Below are 15,429 nucleotides of genomic sequence, written 5' to 3' on the forward strand. Positions count from 1 at the left end.
ACAGGAGCAGTTCCTCAGTATGATCAAGTGAATGAAAGAATTATCCAGAAGTCTTTGATTTAGGAAGTAGTATTTCTGGTTTAGTTATCCAACACAATCTTGACATAAAAAGTCTTCTTAAGGTGGATTTTTTCCTGGTTTTGAGTTAGAGGATATTTTAGAACTTCTTCGGGGGTTTTAAATATACCCTAATAATTTGTTTGTCCATTAAGTTACTAGTTAATACACTTATTACCTGGATTTCAGAGTAGACTTTTTTTAGACTTGAGTATAGTTTTATATTCCTGTAAAATGCCAAGGTATGTTGTTTGGTCATTTTGAAATTTTGCAGGATTTCAGAAAGATGATGGGTAAGGCAGTCTTTTTGAGCTGCCCTTGATACCCAGTGGGTTCTTTGTATCTTATTTCTTTAGCCTATCTATGCAGTAGTTTTTGGCTTAGGGATTCCTGCTCCTATCAGAAGGGCCCAGAGGGTCCTGCATTGAATCAGCAGTTCCTTTTCACTGCCATATGAGCAGCTGGGAAGCCAAAATATAGCTCCTGCAGTGAGGGACACAGAAAGAAATCCCCAGTGACTTTGTTGCTTAGCTTTGCTCTTATCTTGTGGAACCTCCTCCTCCAACACCCCTTTGAGATAGTAGGATGTGAACAAATCAAGTACTGAATTAAGATCGTCCAGTGGAGACATGCTATAATCTGTTTACGTAACTGGCCTAATGCAGGCTTTAGAGACCTTACGGCACCATAGAGACCTTATTGTCACAGACTTCAGTTCAGTCGTCTCCTCTGGCAGTTCTGATAGACTTAACAGAAGCCTAGCTAGCAAGAAGAAAGGTTGAGGCAGACCTAGGTCTGATGTAAGTGATGGAGCAGAATGTCTGCAGCTCTTTCTGGTGATCCGGCAAAGTGTGGCACGCTGGTTTCTGCTCATGTGAAGGTGAATACTGCTGTTTATCCTCTGGTAATTTGGGAAAATGTTGTTTATTCTTAAGGCCTAGGGAATGTTTGGTCTTAAAATTGCCAGATTGACCTGGATCTAGAGTTGCACCTTTTTCTTTCCCTCTAGGGGACGGTCTCCTGAACTGGCACAGGGTGGCTTAACTCTGGCCTTTTTAATGACTAGCCTGAGGGAAACTGATAGTGTTTCCAACAGGGAATCAGTCTACAGACAGGATGGCAGTGAGTTCACAACTATGCCAAGTAAGCTTACGCAGAAAAAAGTCCAGGCAAAGTAACAGCAAAATCGCTACTGCTTGCAAAGCTACTGCAGCAGAGTAATGTAGAGGAAACTAAATGTATACAATCCGGTTGACTAGTTAGCCCGCTGAATAATAAACCTTCCTAAAGCCAGCAAGGCATATTCATGTAATTGTTTATGATTTTCTTTGTGCATGTGTCTTCATTTATATTATCTATACCACATATGTTTATATTTATACAAATCTTACTGCTGAACAGAAGCCTACTGTAAGTATGCATATTCTTGGGTATGCCCGTATGTGTGTTTATATATGTCTGTATATTTGTGTGCATGCACGCGTTTGTATGTATATATGTCTGTGTGTATGAGAAACAGATGCACTGTAGGCAGATAAAGCAGATAAATATAGATTCAAATAGAAGCATAAGCCTATAAATATAGACACTATATAGAGTGAAAGCAAACAGATCAGCACAGTTTCATTATTACTTGCATTCTGTATAATAAAAGAGTAGCTAACACTGAAATGACTGAGTGGATGACACTGTTGGCTCTCAGCAAACGTAGAAAAGAGGTAAGAAAACTTCTTTCCAATATGAGCAGCAATTATGACAGAAGATTTACTATCTCTAATCTCTCAGAGTAGAGATAGCAAACGATCTCTATTTGCTTAATACAAGTCATTGTGTAGTTTCTTCTGGGGTTGAAGTCAGAGGATGGAAACAAAGCATAACATTTGTAATTTTACCTTAAAATAAGTAAATAAAATAAAAATCCTGACCCACAGTCTGAGAAAGTGCAACCTCTAGTTTCTGTTTTACAGTAAGCCTCACGAACTATGTTTGTCAACTTTCAGCTTCTGCTGCACAAAAGATCATCTTTGCTTCAGGTCCTATGGTCTCTCCAAATGAACTTGGGTGGCAGAGCATTGGGAAGAACATTTAAGTTCATGACAAAATTAACTTTCAGAAATAATGTTGTAATGTGTGTGTATATGTGTATCTTAGCCTTCTGTTTGCAAATCTCTGATGCCTGTTTTTACAGGCAGTTTTCTCTCTGTTGTAGCAATATAGCTTTGGCTAATCTGTAGCTGTAATATAGGCAGTTAAAGTCAAAAAGGTCTTAATCCTACTAGATATAAAGAAAACATTGCAGCTATTCAGGGGGGGCTGAAAAGTCATTTTTTACCTATTCTGTAACATTTTGATGAGGGTGTTCAGATAAATCAAGATTGCTGGAAAATGCCAGAAAATTGGCAATACTATGTTTTATTTTTCTTTGTATAATACAGGTGTTTACAGCAAGATGCTAGCAGCTGGGAGTTTGGCATTCTCTTTCCAGCTTGGCCACTAGCTTAGAGTGAGATCTTGCACAAATTGTTTAAAGTCTAGGTACTTATTTCCCCGTTTGTGAGTAGAATTGATAATAATTACGTCACAGAGTTGCGTAATTGAATAATACCTTGTTTTGTTAATAGGTCTCATGATTTCATTGGAACTACTCATGGAGCAAGGTGTTCAATAAAAATATAACTTTGTAAAAAGTGCTCTGACAGTCTTTGAAAGGCAGCTCAGAACATCTGGATTCTGCTCCTGAACTCGCTACATGGTTTGGCACAAGCCAGTTTTTACTCAGCTTTCTTATTTTGGTACCTGAAAATAAGCTCTTCAAGGCATATTTTAACATGTTATTCAGGTTAAACCCCAATTTCCGGTCACCTAGGTCCTTTCTAAAAATTTGATCTTTGAGTCACATGAAGTACCCTGTGAAGGTGCTTATTTTTTACTACATCTATTGAGATACCTGAATTAAACACAAAGAGGAGTCTGAAGTGATATGTATATGAGCAATAAGAAGCTATGGGGAAATCTCTAACTGATATAGGAGGTGTTGGCACTTTCGCTTGTCCTTGAGTCCATGGAAAAGTTCTGTGAAAGAGGGACCTGCAGACTTTGTTCAGGTGCTGCTGCTCGTGGTGACTGCGGCAGCAGCAGCAGCATCTCTCGCCTCCAGGCTGGAGGACACGCTCAGCTCTGGGCACAGCTCTCGGATGCCTCGCAGGAGTATCTTGCCCTCTGCGGTTCGGGGACTCCTCAGATGTGCGAGCTACCTGTTGTCTAAATATCCCTGAGTTACTCGGACTCCCTCAGGATGAAACCTGTGTAGTGTAAGAGTGATATTTGAGAGGTATAAGGTGAATGAATATGATGAATTATAGTACTTCAAAAATTAACTGGCCTATCCAGTAAATTCTTCTGAGTCCCTCCTAGTCTCTTCCGAGTCTGCTGCATGTTACAACAGCCACACTTGCTTCAAAATAAGATTTTGCTTTTAGGGACCAAAACAAATATTAAGGTTTGTTGGACAGGGATTATACTGAGCCCCCAATTACTATAGAAATGTGGTCTTTTCAAAATCTCATAGGGAATATCTGGAAGGGAAGTTATGCTATCCCAGAAAGCATTCACTGTGAATTCTGAATTTTATTTTCTGCTTCCCTGCTCCTTTCTCTCCCTAATTCTGATAAATTAATAATTCCTTACCAGATTAAATGATAACATTAGATTGTATTTGCAGTAGGGGAAATACATTTTAAAAAAAGGATTTGCTCTTGATCTAAAACCTTGCATGTGTTGATTTCAGTCTGGATCAGATCATTGCAGCTGAGTTATAGACTTGAAAACTGAGGTTTATTATGGAAACACTGACATAACCTCAATTCTTTTGGTTCTGGCAGACATGGCAAAAATATCCAGAGACCTTTTTTTCTGACTCTGAGTTCTTTGCTAGTCTCCTCGGACTTTGCTTTCTGCATCTTTGCCAATTTTACTGCCATTCATTTTGACTAAAACTGTCTTGGAAGTGTGTCAGTCTGTAAGAACCGTTAGGAAATGACACCATTACAACATGTTTAATAGATTGGTTGAGAGGTGGGGAAAGTTTAGTAATTTCTGCTGTGTCATGGTCATTCCAAAATGGTGGAGTCCAAAAGGTTCATGTGAAAGAGAAGTCGGTAGGAGAAAAATAAAGGTAAATTGCCAAGAAAAGCGTATTTGTTGTGAGTTACTTTCACTGCAAGGAAAATCATGTTGTAGGAGGTCTGCAAAAGGTTTATTGATTCGTTAACTAGCAAGAAGAGTTGGCAAGCATCTCTAATGTATTTATTTTTTGTCTCTATCATTTTAATATTTTTTTATTATTCATTTTGCCATTAAAAGCCCATGGCAACCTAGGACTGTGCTTATCTCCTCCTACAGTCATTAAAAAGACAGAAACTGTATTGAGAAACATTAAGCTTACATGCAAAATCATGAAATCCTAGAGTAATAACTTGGTTATAACTTTAGTCTCTCCCTTATGATACAGTCTTTACTGAGAAGTGACATTGTTTTTCTGCAAATACAGAGCTATAGAATCTTTGATACGTGCAAATGGCATCTACTATTAATGTGTTTCACTAATCAAAAAACCTCCAAAACAACTAACCAACCAAAAAAAAACCCCAAACACCGAAGCCCCAAACCAGCTGTCTAGCATAGTGAAAAATAATGCTACTTTGCAGGTATGTTGTCTTGTAGGGACAACATCTATCAAAGAAGTTAAAGATCGTAACATACCTTTACATACAAAAAGGACAGTTTGTTAGCACACACAAAGGTTTTTTTCAGATTTTCTAACCTAAGTATGTATCCAGGATGCTCTTTGTAAAATATTTGGTAGGATTTTGTAGCTGTGTGGACTTCTAAAAACTTCAGTATTTTCATCATAGTAGAAGAGTTTTTCTTGAAATATGAATCTAGCCAGCATTTATAAGCTTTATAAGCTATGAGTCCATTCGTATTTTCAGTTGTTAATGCTTTTTACTATAGATAATCTCTCCCCCCCCTTCTCTTAAATCTCTGGATATTCTTTTTTTCACATTCCCTATGTGCAAAATAGATGAACTTTTGTTTATTCAAGTTTTCATGACATTTCAGATTAGGTAAACATTAAGAATAGAAAATTTACGTAGTGAAGTTTCCAAAATTTTTCAGTGATTGAAGCCAAGTTGATTATAATGGAAACTTTTGTCAGCTTCATTTGATAGCCCCTCAAGTACAAAATATATCAGAACTGAACTCCCTAATTTGTCTCCCCGTATTTTTAGAGCATTCAGATATCTGGTTGAACCTGATACGTACAGTGCACAGCCAGTTGCTTATAATCTAACATGCAAACAAGTGTTTAAATATATGTGTACTCTGGACGATGCTAAAGCAAGCATAGCAGCGTTGGAGCTGTTCTTACTGATCTCCAAGCTTGGTTTCCCTTAGCTGGTGTTTCTTTAGTGTCTCTCTGTATCTCTTTTATATAACATCCCGTAAGACTAATGCATTTTAAGCTCTACACTGCATCCCATAAGAGGAGGACATACTAAGCTTCCAGACTAGCTTTACATGTATAAATGGTGCTGAAAAATATGTTCCTCTTCACATGCAGTCTATTCAGAAGAGCGGAGGTTCTCATTGATTGATAAGCTGGTCCTATAGTCCAGTCTTCCTGAGACACTCACCTTGTGTAGCATCACTCAAAGTTTGATTGTGAAGCATAGTTTCTAGTGACAGCATGACAGTGATGTAGAGTTTGTGTCTTCTGTGTCTCATTTCTATCCCCCAGTGTTCTCCTGGTCAACAAAGAGAAGATACCTGAGCACGTTTTGAGTTGGCCCACTCTGTATTAATGAGTGCTTAATCTAGATTGCATGCCTAGGTCCCTCTTTATGAATACCTTAATCTTTTCCTTTAAGGATCAGTTTCATTTTAAGACACATCAGACTAGTTAGGCTGCACATGACTTTTTGTGTAAAACTTTTCTGGGTAATTTCAATGCAATTCCAGTTTTGTGCAAACAAAACAAACAAAATGAATAAGCACGTGCAAGACAGTGAATTACTTTTTTCTTTTTCTAACATCCTGATAGAGATCCTGACTGCATACTGGCTGGTAGTATCACAGTTAATGTTAGTAGATGTGGGTCTGGGGAAAAGAAAAGAATCAACAGAATAGTCAGAAACATTGCGTATCTGTGGAATTCCCTTAAAATAGGGTTTACCTTTCTCATAAGATGGGGTTTTTTGTTTGCTTGCTTTGTTAATTTAGGACCTGTAAAAATGCCTGATGCCAGACATGTAAAGAAGAAGCATGTTGCCCATTACACACAATTTGAAGAAAACAATATGGGGAATGCATGTCTTCCAGTAAAGACAATGCAAAAGAAGCTTTAAGATCATTGAGAGTTGATTTTTGTTTTGTTTTGTTTTGTTATCAGCATACTCGGTTTCATTTCTGATACTAGGCTAGGTGTCAGCTGTGGCTTGTAATAAACCTCCTTTTTAGTGTTCAGTCTTTCAGTGTGCTTTAGAAACTATGTTAACACGCTTTAGAATCACATTGACATTATTAACAAAATTCCCAGCCCAATACGAATAAATAAATGGATGCCCATCAGTCCAGTGTTGTGCCAGCCCGGTGGTGTTTCCTTGCTTTGTAGGACCTAGTGTCAAGTGGGAGCAGGCAGAATTTGGAAACCCATGTCTCATCTTGGAGGCAAAGGATTCAGCAGTGTGGTGGGCATTCACCCGTGGGAATGAGAGAATGTCACCTTATTGACTCGAAATGATTCCCGTTGCAGAGCTAGGGGCCTGTCTGTGTCTAAATTGAGGACTGCAGGTGTGTGCTTGTGTACAAGGGAACAATGGGGATATTCTGGCAGGCCTAATGACTGAGCAAAATAGGTCAAGTGTTCCTTGTTTCCAGTCTCTAATTCCCATATTTCCATGTCACCCTACCATCTCCAAAAATGCAGGGCTTTGTGTTATGTACTGTGCATAGAGCCTATGATCTCAGTGCTCCTACAAGCCTGTAGGTCCTGAAGGAGTAAGATAAAAGTCAATGTATAGTATTACTAAAGAAAGATTCCTCTTAGTAACCTTAACGACCCTCATGGCTGAATATGAGCTTCCTCTGCATCTTTGTACCTAGCACAAGAAGTGCCACAGTAGCATTAATATGTATTTTTCTGTAGCTTCTAATAGGATTTGGGCAGTGGGTGTAGGAGGGAAACCTTACTTTTGGACAGAGGGGTTCGTGGGTTTTGTTAAACATCCGCTCTTCTTGGAAAGGGCATGAAAATGAAAAGGTTGGGAAAAGCATGTTTGGTTCAGAAAGGCATAGTTTTGTTTCTAAATGCTTTGCTCCCCTTTTTCCATGGCACCCCTCCTCACGCATACCTTAAATCTGCATCTCACCCCTCTGCATTTCTTCATCTGTGTCTCTCTCTTAGAGCTCTGAATTCATTATATGGAGTAGTGTAAATCAATAGTAAATGCTAACCGCCCACTCTGTACTCAGTTACGCAATATCACATACCGTGTACACAGAGACAAAAAGGGAAAAAGCACACACAGGCTTTACATTCAAAAGCTCTTGCATAATTTTGCTTTTCTACAGCCAAAAGAAAAAAAAAAAGGAAAAAAAAAAAGGAAATAACAGATGGGGAGACTTGCAGTTTTTTTCCCTTTTCTCAGACTGTACAGAGGGGAGTTAGTTTAACATCCATGGTCATTTCTAATTGCCCTGTGCTGCAGATAAGCAAGGCAGACTTGCTTGTGCTTTAAAATAAGACTTTCTTCCAGCTTCCATGATGTGGTGCACTTTTCAGGTAATACGAGAAAAACTATTACGCAGTGTTTAAGGCTGAATTGGTTATTTGTTTAGTCTTAATGGAAAAAGGAAAATAAAAACCTCACTTTAACTACTCGATACATGTTACAAAGCGAAAGAGGGATGAGGAGTAAGGGAAGTTGGACTGAATTCTCTGGTGTGGATTTGTGCTTCCTTTTTTTTTTTTTTTAAATCTTTTTTCCTTTCTGAAAAGCAAAATATCTCTCAATGTAATATTTATGTAAAAAGCCACTTATGTAACTCTCGCCTGCCTTTCGCTTTTGTTACCTCTCTGGACTGTACAGCTCTACTGTTTTTTCTCGCGACAGATTGTATTAAAACCTGCAAATCCTGATGAAAGGAAAGAACGACCGGGTGCCCACAGCACAGGCTTTAATTTTGAGCCTTTTTAAGGGCTTCAGGCTGGAAGACAATGGATCTATTTAAGATCTGGTTTTGGCTGGAGGAATTCTTACTGAGTATTTTCCTGTCACAGTGCGCTCTGGAACATCCCTGGCTTCTGCACAGTGTTTCTGTCCCTCTCCTCCTCCCCCCCCCCCCCAGCTTTGGATGTATGCAATGAAAGCTTTTTCCCTTTCCTCTCCTGACCTTAATGCAAGTGTCAGGTCAGTCTCCGTATAACAGCAGCAAGTGCAGAAACATAGTGAAATTTTAGGTAGCATTGAACTTTATTTATTCATTTTTATTTGATTTAAGTGATTGATGTCCATATATATCCAGAGATTCTTTTGATTAGGATTGTTTGGGATATTTTAATGGATTTCTGTCAAATGCAAGTGCAAAATGTATAACCCTGCTAAAAGAATAAAAAACGAGGGATTTGGGGGGTTCAAAAAAGGGAAGAAAAGGGTCAATACTAAGAAAACTTCATGCTTTTTGATCACAGGAAGAAAATATTCCTGTACTTATTGCAACCAGTTTATTCCTAGTTGTATCCTCTGAGGATCTGACCTGTTTGTGGTTGCGAGCATTGTGTCGGGGCTTGTCTTCTTTTGCCCTTTACAAACCGTTCTTGTCTGCATGCACATTCTTGGACAGATTCTTCCCTCATGTAATGCTGGTAATTCTGTTGATATTATGTCAGGAGTCTATTAGGTCAATTATAAAGTTATAGGGCTCGATTCTCAGTTATTTTAAAGTGTTTTTCTGGCATTGGAAAGGAGTCATAAAATGAGCCTGAGTGTGAATTATGCCCACTTCAGGCATAATAGAAAAAATAGTTAAAGCTGACATCTTTCAGCAATGATCCCTGAGACAAGCTCTAAATGAAATAGGGTTTTGTGAAAACAGGAAGTGAAATATTTTAAGCTCTGTAAGTATATTATAAGCTCTATAAGTATATTTCACCAAATTGCTGGGGAGTACATATATATTCAAAAGCATATTGGAACACCTGGATTCCCTGCCTGATTCTGAAACCAGCCCTTGCTTTGGCTTTGGGCAACAAAAACTTCTTCTGCCTCCATTTCTGTCTCAGTACAGAATCTCTTAGGGATTATAGTAGGAGATACTTGGATTATTGTGCCTTACAGAAATATTCTAAAGCTATTTTATTAATGTTTATAAAGTGGATTTAAATGCACAGGGAGAAGGTGTTGAAATAATTTGGAGAGGTTAAAAAATCGTTTAAACTTCCAGCCGGTGTTGCCACAAAGACCAAATTGTGGGCACCAACCATATATAAATATTAGCTGGAAATCAGAAGATGACCCTAGTCATCAGAGGATTAAATTCTGGAAGGCTATCTTATAGGAATTATAGGGCCTGGAAACCTATGTAGTTGTAAGATGGGGCTGAATCAACGTAACAATAGCAGTTTATGACATGGTTGCATGCGGTAGAGGAGGGTAATCTCCTTAAAATCCCTTATCCTGGTGTTCCTAATAGCTGTCAACCCTTTATAAAATGCTTGGAAGATGTAGACTGTGTAGCTTTACAGAGAACATGATAAATAATGATTCCAGTGTTTAACTTAATCAAAAGAATGGTCATAGGTCTTTGAATGAAAATTACTTTCTGTCCGTCTTCTCAGAGTTTGAGTCTATAAGTTTTTTGTCTGCACTAATTACAATGGAAGACTTATTTGGAATAGGTGTACAAAACCTGATAACTTTTAACAGTAGACAAGCAAATTTCCCTCTTAAAGGCATTTGCATGCTTTTCAGTTACTGAGAAGTTTCTTTGCATGTCACTAGGTCACCGCTAACTTCCCAAGCCTTCAGTCCCTTCAGGCCTTTGCTTTGTATGCTTACCTGGAGTTATAACAAGGCACTAACCTTCCTTAATGGTCAAACACACATTTAATTATTCTCTGAGGATTTATGAATTAAACAAGAAGAAAAACCTTGGAAATGCCTGCTGCTAAAAGTCTGGTTATATATACGCAGCTGAACAGCGACCAGAATGATGGAATTTTGTGTTTTCTGCAGAATGGAAACCTAATTTTAATTTATGGAGGAGAGGGTGATTTGACTTGACCAGATGCTAGACATGCAACCTGTGAAACTTCTGTCTTCCGAAATTCATAGGCAAAATAGGCAAAAGTGATGGTTTGAACAGTTTCTGAAATGAGATGTTAATATTCAGTTTTAATGAATAAGACCTCATTTCACAACTTTAAAAGACTCTGGTATTTTATTTTTAAACATAAGCTGTTTGAGTCCTGCCACTATGAAGATCTGTGCCTTAGTTTTCTTAAATTCAAGTTTGTATTTTAAAGAAAAGGTTAAATATGAACCCTAAAGGTTTAAAAACAACAGCAAGAATGAAAAGAGCTCTACATTAATTTTTATTTTTAAATTTCATTATTTTTCTTCCCTGACGCATGTTTGGGGTTGGGTATATTGGAAAAATAGCTAGCTAATACAATTTTGCTGTATCCAGCAATGTGCTGAATTAGCTACAATAGTCTCTTTTTATCTAGTAATTATCCTGCAAGGTTTCCTCCCTCCCTCCCTTCCTCAGAACAGTGTTTTTTGCAACTCTGACACTTTGGTTGAAGTTTATGACAATTTTGTGACCTTCACGATCCATAATTCATTGCTAGTGCCTTCAGTAGTTTCACGGGTCTTTTCGACTTACAGAAGTCTGTAAGAAATGAAGCAAGAAGCAATATATTTAGAGTCGTTGTAACAAGAGTATCAGGCCTAGCTGCCCTGACTGTTCCTGCCCTCCTCCTTTTCGAAATTATTGTCTTACACATTCACAGCAAACGAAGCAGAGGGTTCATTTCTCCCATCTGAGAACCTGTGTATTCTTGTCTTTGCTGTTAAATCCGATGTATGCAGCTGGGCCATGACTCCTGCAGGGAAAATTCACTGAAGTCCAGCGGTGTAGAGAAGTCGTCGGGATGGGTGCAGTGCTTAGAGCAGGGTCGACACCTGGATATTCCTTGCTCTTCCTTCCACACAGTGGCTAATATTTTCCTGTTGTCAGTAAATGAAGAGGGCTGTGTTTGGATGGACTGCCTACATCAGTGTGAGCCCCGTGAGAGGATGCACCATGCGGTCTGTCACAGCCGCTTTGGGGAAGGAGCACATCCTCATTCGCTTGTGGGTTCGTTTCCCAGACATCTGGTCTCGTCGCTGCCGACTACTGAATGCTGGTGGCTAGGGTGGGAAGGATGGATAAGCTCTCTTCACCTTATCGATGTGGAGGCTTAAAAACGGCTCTTTAGGACATGACCTTTATACCTGTAGTAAAAGAGAGCAGGGAATTAGACTTGATAATCCGGAAAGTGTGCTTCAGGGTAAAATCTTGTAAGAAACCTAATGGTAAACAGTTCAGTTTCTGCGGGGACTCAATTTGGGGTATTATTTCATAATTTCGACTGAAGAAACCTCTGACTTATTTGGCTTTTAGGACACATGATGAAACTCACCCCTTTAGGGAAGTTCTTGCAGAGACAAGATACAAGGAGAACTCGCCTGTGTAAGCAGCAGAGAGGATTGTTCACTCCTGAGTTTTTGCTTATTTATTTGTGACTGGTTGCAGCAGAATAGAGGGACTCACTGCCTTGACTGTGCAGTGAACAAGAGAAAAACACACTCAGTTGATAATGTTTTAAATCAAAACAAATAATAATGCTCTTCATGGAAAGACCGTGGAAATATATTAACAGAAAACAGTGCAGAAAACATCTGAAACCATCTTTGCCCATAGTTTTCACTACATGTATTTCTTAAACTATTTTGCTGCTTACAGTTTTTATTCAATATCCTGGTTGCCTTAGGCCCCTTACACGACTGAACAAAAAAAATGACAACGTTTCAGTCTTGTCTGCTGGGATCCATCTAAATATACATTTCTGATAAAAAAGTGTCAGTCGCCGCTGAGGCTGGAAACGGTCTGTTCTGCTGTGAGGAAGGGAGGGGCAGGTCCATAATGGTCGTTCAGGCTGTCGTGTTTCTGAGAATCAGCTGTTTTTTCTTTATACTGCAAAGATTAAACAAAGAATGTTAAACATTTCCCAATTTAGCATTTATAATGGAAAGCGGCTGTAGGGCCACAGCTCGCTGCTGCAAGGGCAGGCGTTCATATTAGGAGTCACTTAAAAAGGCTTTTATTTTCTTTGAAGGCCTGTCCATTCCTCTCCTGCCCGGCTGCTGTGCTTTGCAGTCAGGTGGAGGCAGCTTTAAATTTTTACTTTCATTTAAGTAGGAGCTAATTTACTTTTGGAAATGAAAGCTAAAGCGGCTCAGCCATCTGCAAAGTGGAGGAGGAGGAGGCAGTGGGTTTCTTTAACTTTTCAATTCTCGACGATTCTATTTCGCACCAACAGGCAAGCAAAAATTACCTTCCTGAGCTCCTATTAGTAATAATATGTAGTATTAATGATCTAATGTCTTAGCTTCAACTCTTCATCTTGGTTTCTAAAAGATACCTGTTGGCTGTGTTCAGTCTTCTTTATACTTGCATCCAACTCAGGAGCTTTGAAGTAAAAAGTTGTAGTCTTGAGTGCAGCAGAAGCACATTTTTTGACCTACTGACAGCAAAGCTTTTTCCGTAGCATTTCACTAGTGGTTACGTGGAGCACTGTGACTTTCTGTTCCTCACAGTAAAGGCAAAGGATGCTTAAGGGTGACTGGTAAATGTAAAAAAAAAAAGGGGGGGGGGGGGGGCAGCATTTTGATATCCTATATATGTTTTTATTGTGGTTGTTTATCAGCCTTTCTTATTTTTTAGTTTTACTTGAAGAGTCCCTAGTGGAAACAAATACATTGTTCAAGCTTTCTTAATTGAAGCTGAGGAGAATTTCAGTTTTATGCCATTATATATTTTATTCCCTGTCAGAGTGAAATAAGTGTTAATACAGTTAGATTTTTAACAGAGCAGCTAAAAATGTCCTTCGCCTGCCTCTCCATTGGCTAGTTTTCAGAAATTCAGTAGTTCTCTGTCATCACATGGGGACAAGATCTAAACATCTTATATAATTAAAACATTTTCAGGAAAAAAAAAAAAAAAATCTGGTTTCTTGTATAAATTGTAAGCACTGTAAAGAAATCAGATATCCATTTTCTGCCTTCTCCAGCCTGCCTCCAAGTAGGTTTTGTCTAAACAAAATGGCCTTGCACTCAGAGCTCACAAACATTTGTGTATTACTTACGTATCTACAGGAGTAATTTTATTGGCCTCCTATAGTAGCTTAAATATGTTTGTAAATGTTTGCCCACCTTTTTGTTTCTTAAGGGAAGGTTTTTCTAATTATTTTTTTTTAATAAGTCAAAGTTTGAGTTGAAAAATATTTCTATCTTCTTGTGATTGCATTTCTTACAGAATGTTGGAATTTTTGGACTGTGCATCTGTTTAGGCACGTGGAGAAAGACAAGACTGAGATCATGTAAGTCGTGAAACTGAGGGTGCATAATCCATACTTTGTTCTCTCACCATTTTTACAATTTATACCCAGATGCAAGTAATAAACCAAAAAGGAAAAAGAAATCAAGTTAGCTTTTATTTTTAAAGTGATTAATGAAAAGCAAAGTTCAAATGAGGCCACAAATCCTGGTGGTGCACAATGGGTTGATTTATTTTGTAAATAGACCATGGATAATTAACCATAAAACAAAACTTTTTTTTCTTTTTTTTTTTTTTTTTGAAACTTGCATAATGAAACTGGTTTCTTTTAGTTACTGGGAGTTGAACAGAGGGATAACGACTTATTCACAACTGGTTGCAACTGGTTACAGCCAAGAAAGGAAAAATCTCAGAGCAGCTAGAGGAAAAAGACTGTTAAAACCCTGCTACACTTGCAGTTTTATAGTAAGGCATTTACTAGTGGCTACAGAATGGGCAAAGCTACCCTTGTACGGTAACAGCAAAAGAGTAGACATGTACGTACTCTGATGATGCTTGCCATGTCATCCCATGCTTTGGCTTAAAACTCATAAGCAAAAGACAGCCCCTGCAGCTGGCCTTGTAGTCCACAATTTTGTATTGACTTCTAAATAGCATCAGTTTATGCTTTGTTACAAGCTTCCATGGTGCCTGTATCTTACTACTCTGGCACTGGGGGAAGAGTCCTCTGGATACTCAAAATAGTCTGACTTGCTGCCAAGTCCTCTTGTGAGCCAGAGAGTGATGGTAGTTTTTCAGATATGTGATATGAGAAAACTGCCTGCCTGACGTCCCCCAAATTTGTCTCTTCATATTCCACAGTCATCTGTGGAAGGGATCTCTGATGCCCAACAAGGAGAAGGTCCAATTTGTTGTGAAAGTACGTCACTGCTAATTAAAACTACCAGCTGGGATTACGGCCCTGGAGACAGTAAATAAACTAGAGCATGAGATGTTCAGATGACAATAAGGCCACTTTTGTGGTGGTTTGTATTAGGTGCGTATATGCAGATTTGCTCTTCTCACGCCAGCTTATTAGAGTGAAGAGAGGGTTTATGTAGGTAACAGTCAAGATGCAAGAGGTTGGATTTGCCACACAGACACTGTCTATATGGATGCCTTAGCTTGCTCTCACATGCTACAATGTGCCTTAAAATACTTTTGTCTATGTACATAAGGTCTGCCGTTCACATGGAGCTAAAATCTGATCACGCTGTGTTCATGTGAGAGTTGGCTGTTGGTGCAGCTGTGCTGTGTTTCACAGACAGGGACTCGAAGGTACTTGCAAAAAGCCCCCTCATTCCCAGTGGTAGCCTGGGTAGGCAGAGGTAGTGGGTAAAAATGCTTAAAACCAGCCTAGTCTTACATGCATTGAATCAGTTTATTGGAACAGTGTTACAGACTGATGTTGATAAGGGTTCTCCGTCCTAAGCTGATTCGCACATATGTGGTTTCTTCTGCAAATTTGGAGTATTTATTTGTCAGCAATGTACTGCAGAGACTGAGGAGAGGAGAAGCAGATTGTTAACGACAGACTGTCACCTGCTATCTGCATGAGCTTAATGTAGATAACCGGGTATACGGGTTGTGTGGTTTTAGTCTAGATCCCAGTTGCAAGACAGGGCCTTAGATCAATGCTTTAAACCCATAACCAGAGAACTGCCGAGTTCC

General features: G+C 38.9%; 1 protein-coding gene across 14 annotated transcripts in view; it reads left to right on the forward strand.

The window, feature by feature from the left end:
* ZBTB20 (zinc finger and BTB domain containing 20) overlaps positions 1 to 15,429 on the forward strand; it is a 470,118-nt gene that overhangs the window by 212,655 nt on the left and 242,034 nt on the right. For 6 of the 14 annotated variants that reach the window (XM_072882091.1, XM_072882038.1, XM_072882100.1 and 3 more), the window contains one exon: positions 13,699 to 13,762. The exons of the other annotated variants lie outside the window; for them this stretch is intronic. The gene's annotated coding sequence lies outside the window, so the exon portion shown is untranslated. The remainder of the gene's footprint in view (positions 1 to 13,698; positions 13,763 to 15,429) is intronic. 14 annotated transcript variants of the gene reach the window in all.

Source organism: Ciconia boyciana, chromosome 1, assembly GCF_034638445.1.
Source record: "Ciconia boyciana chromosome 1, ASM3463844v1, whole genome shotgun sequence".
Taxonomy (NCBI): Eukaryota; Metazoa; Chordata; class Aves; order Ciconiiformes; family Ciconiidae; genus Ciconia; species Ciconia boyciana.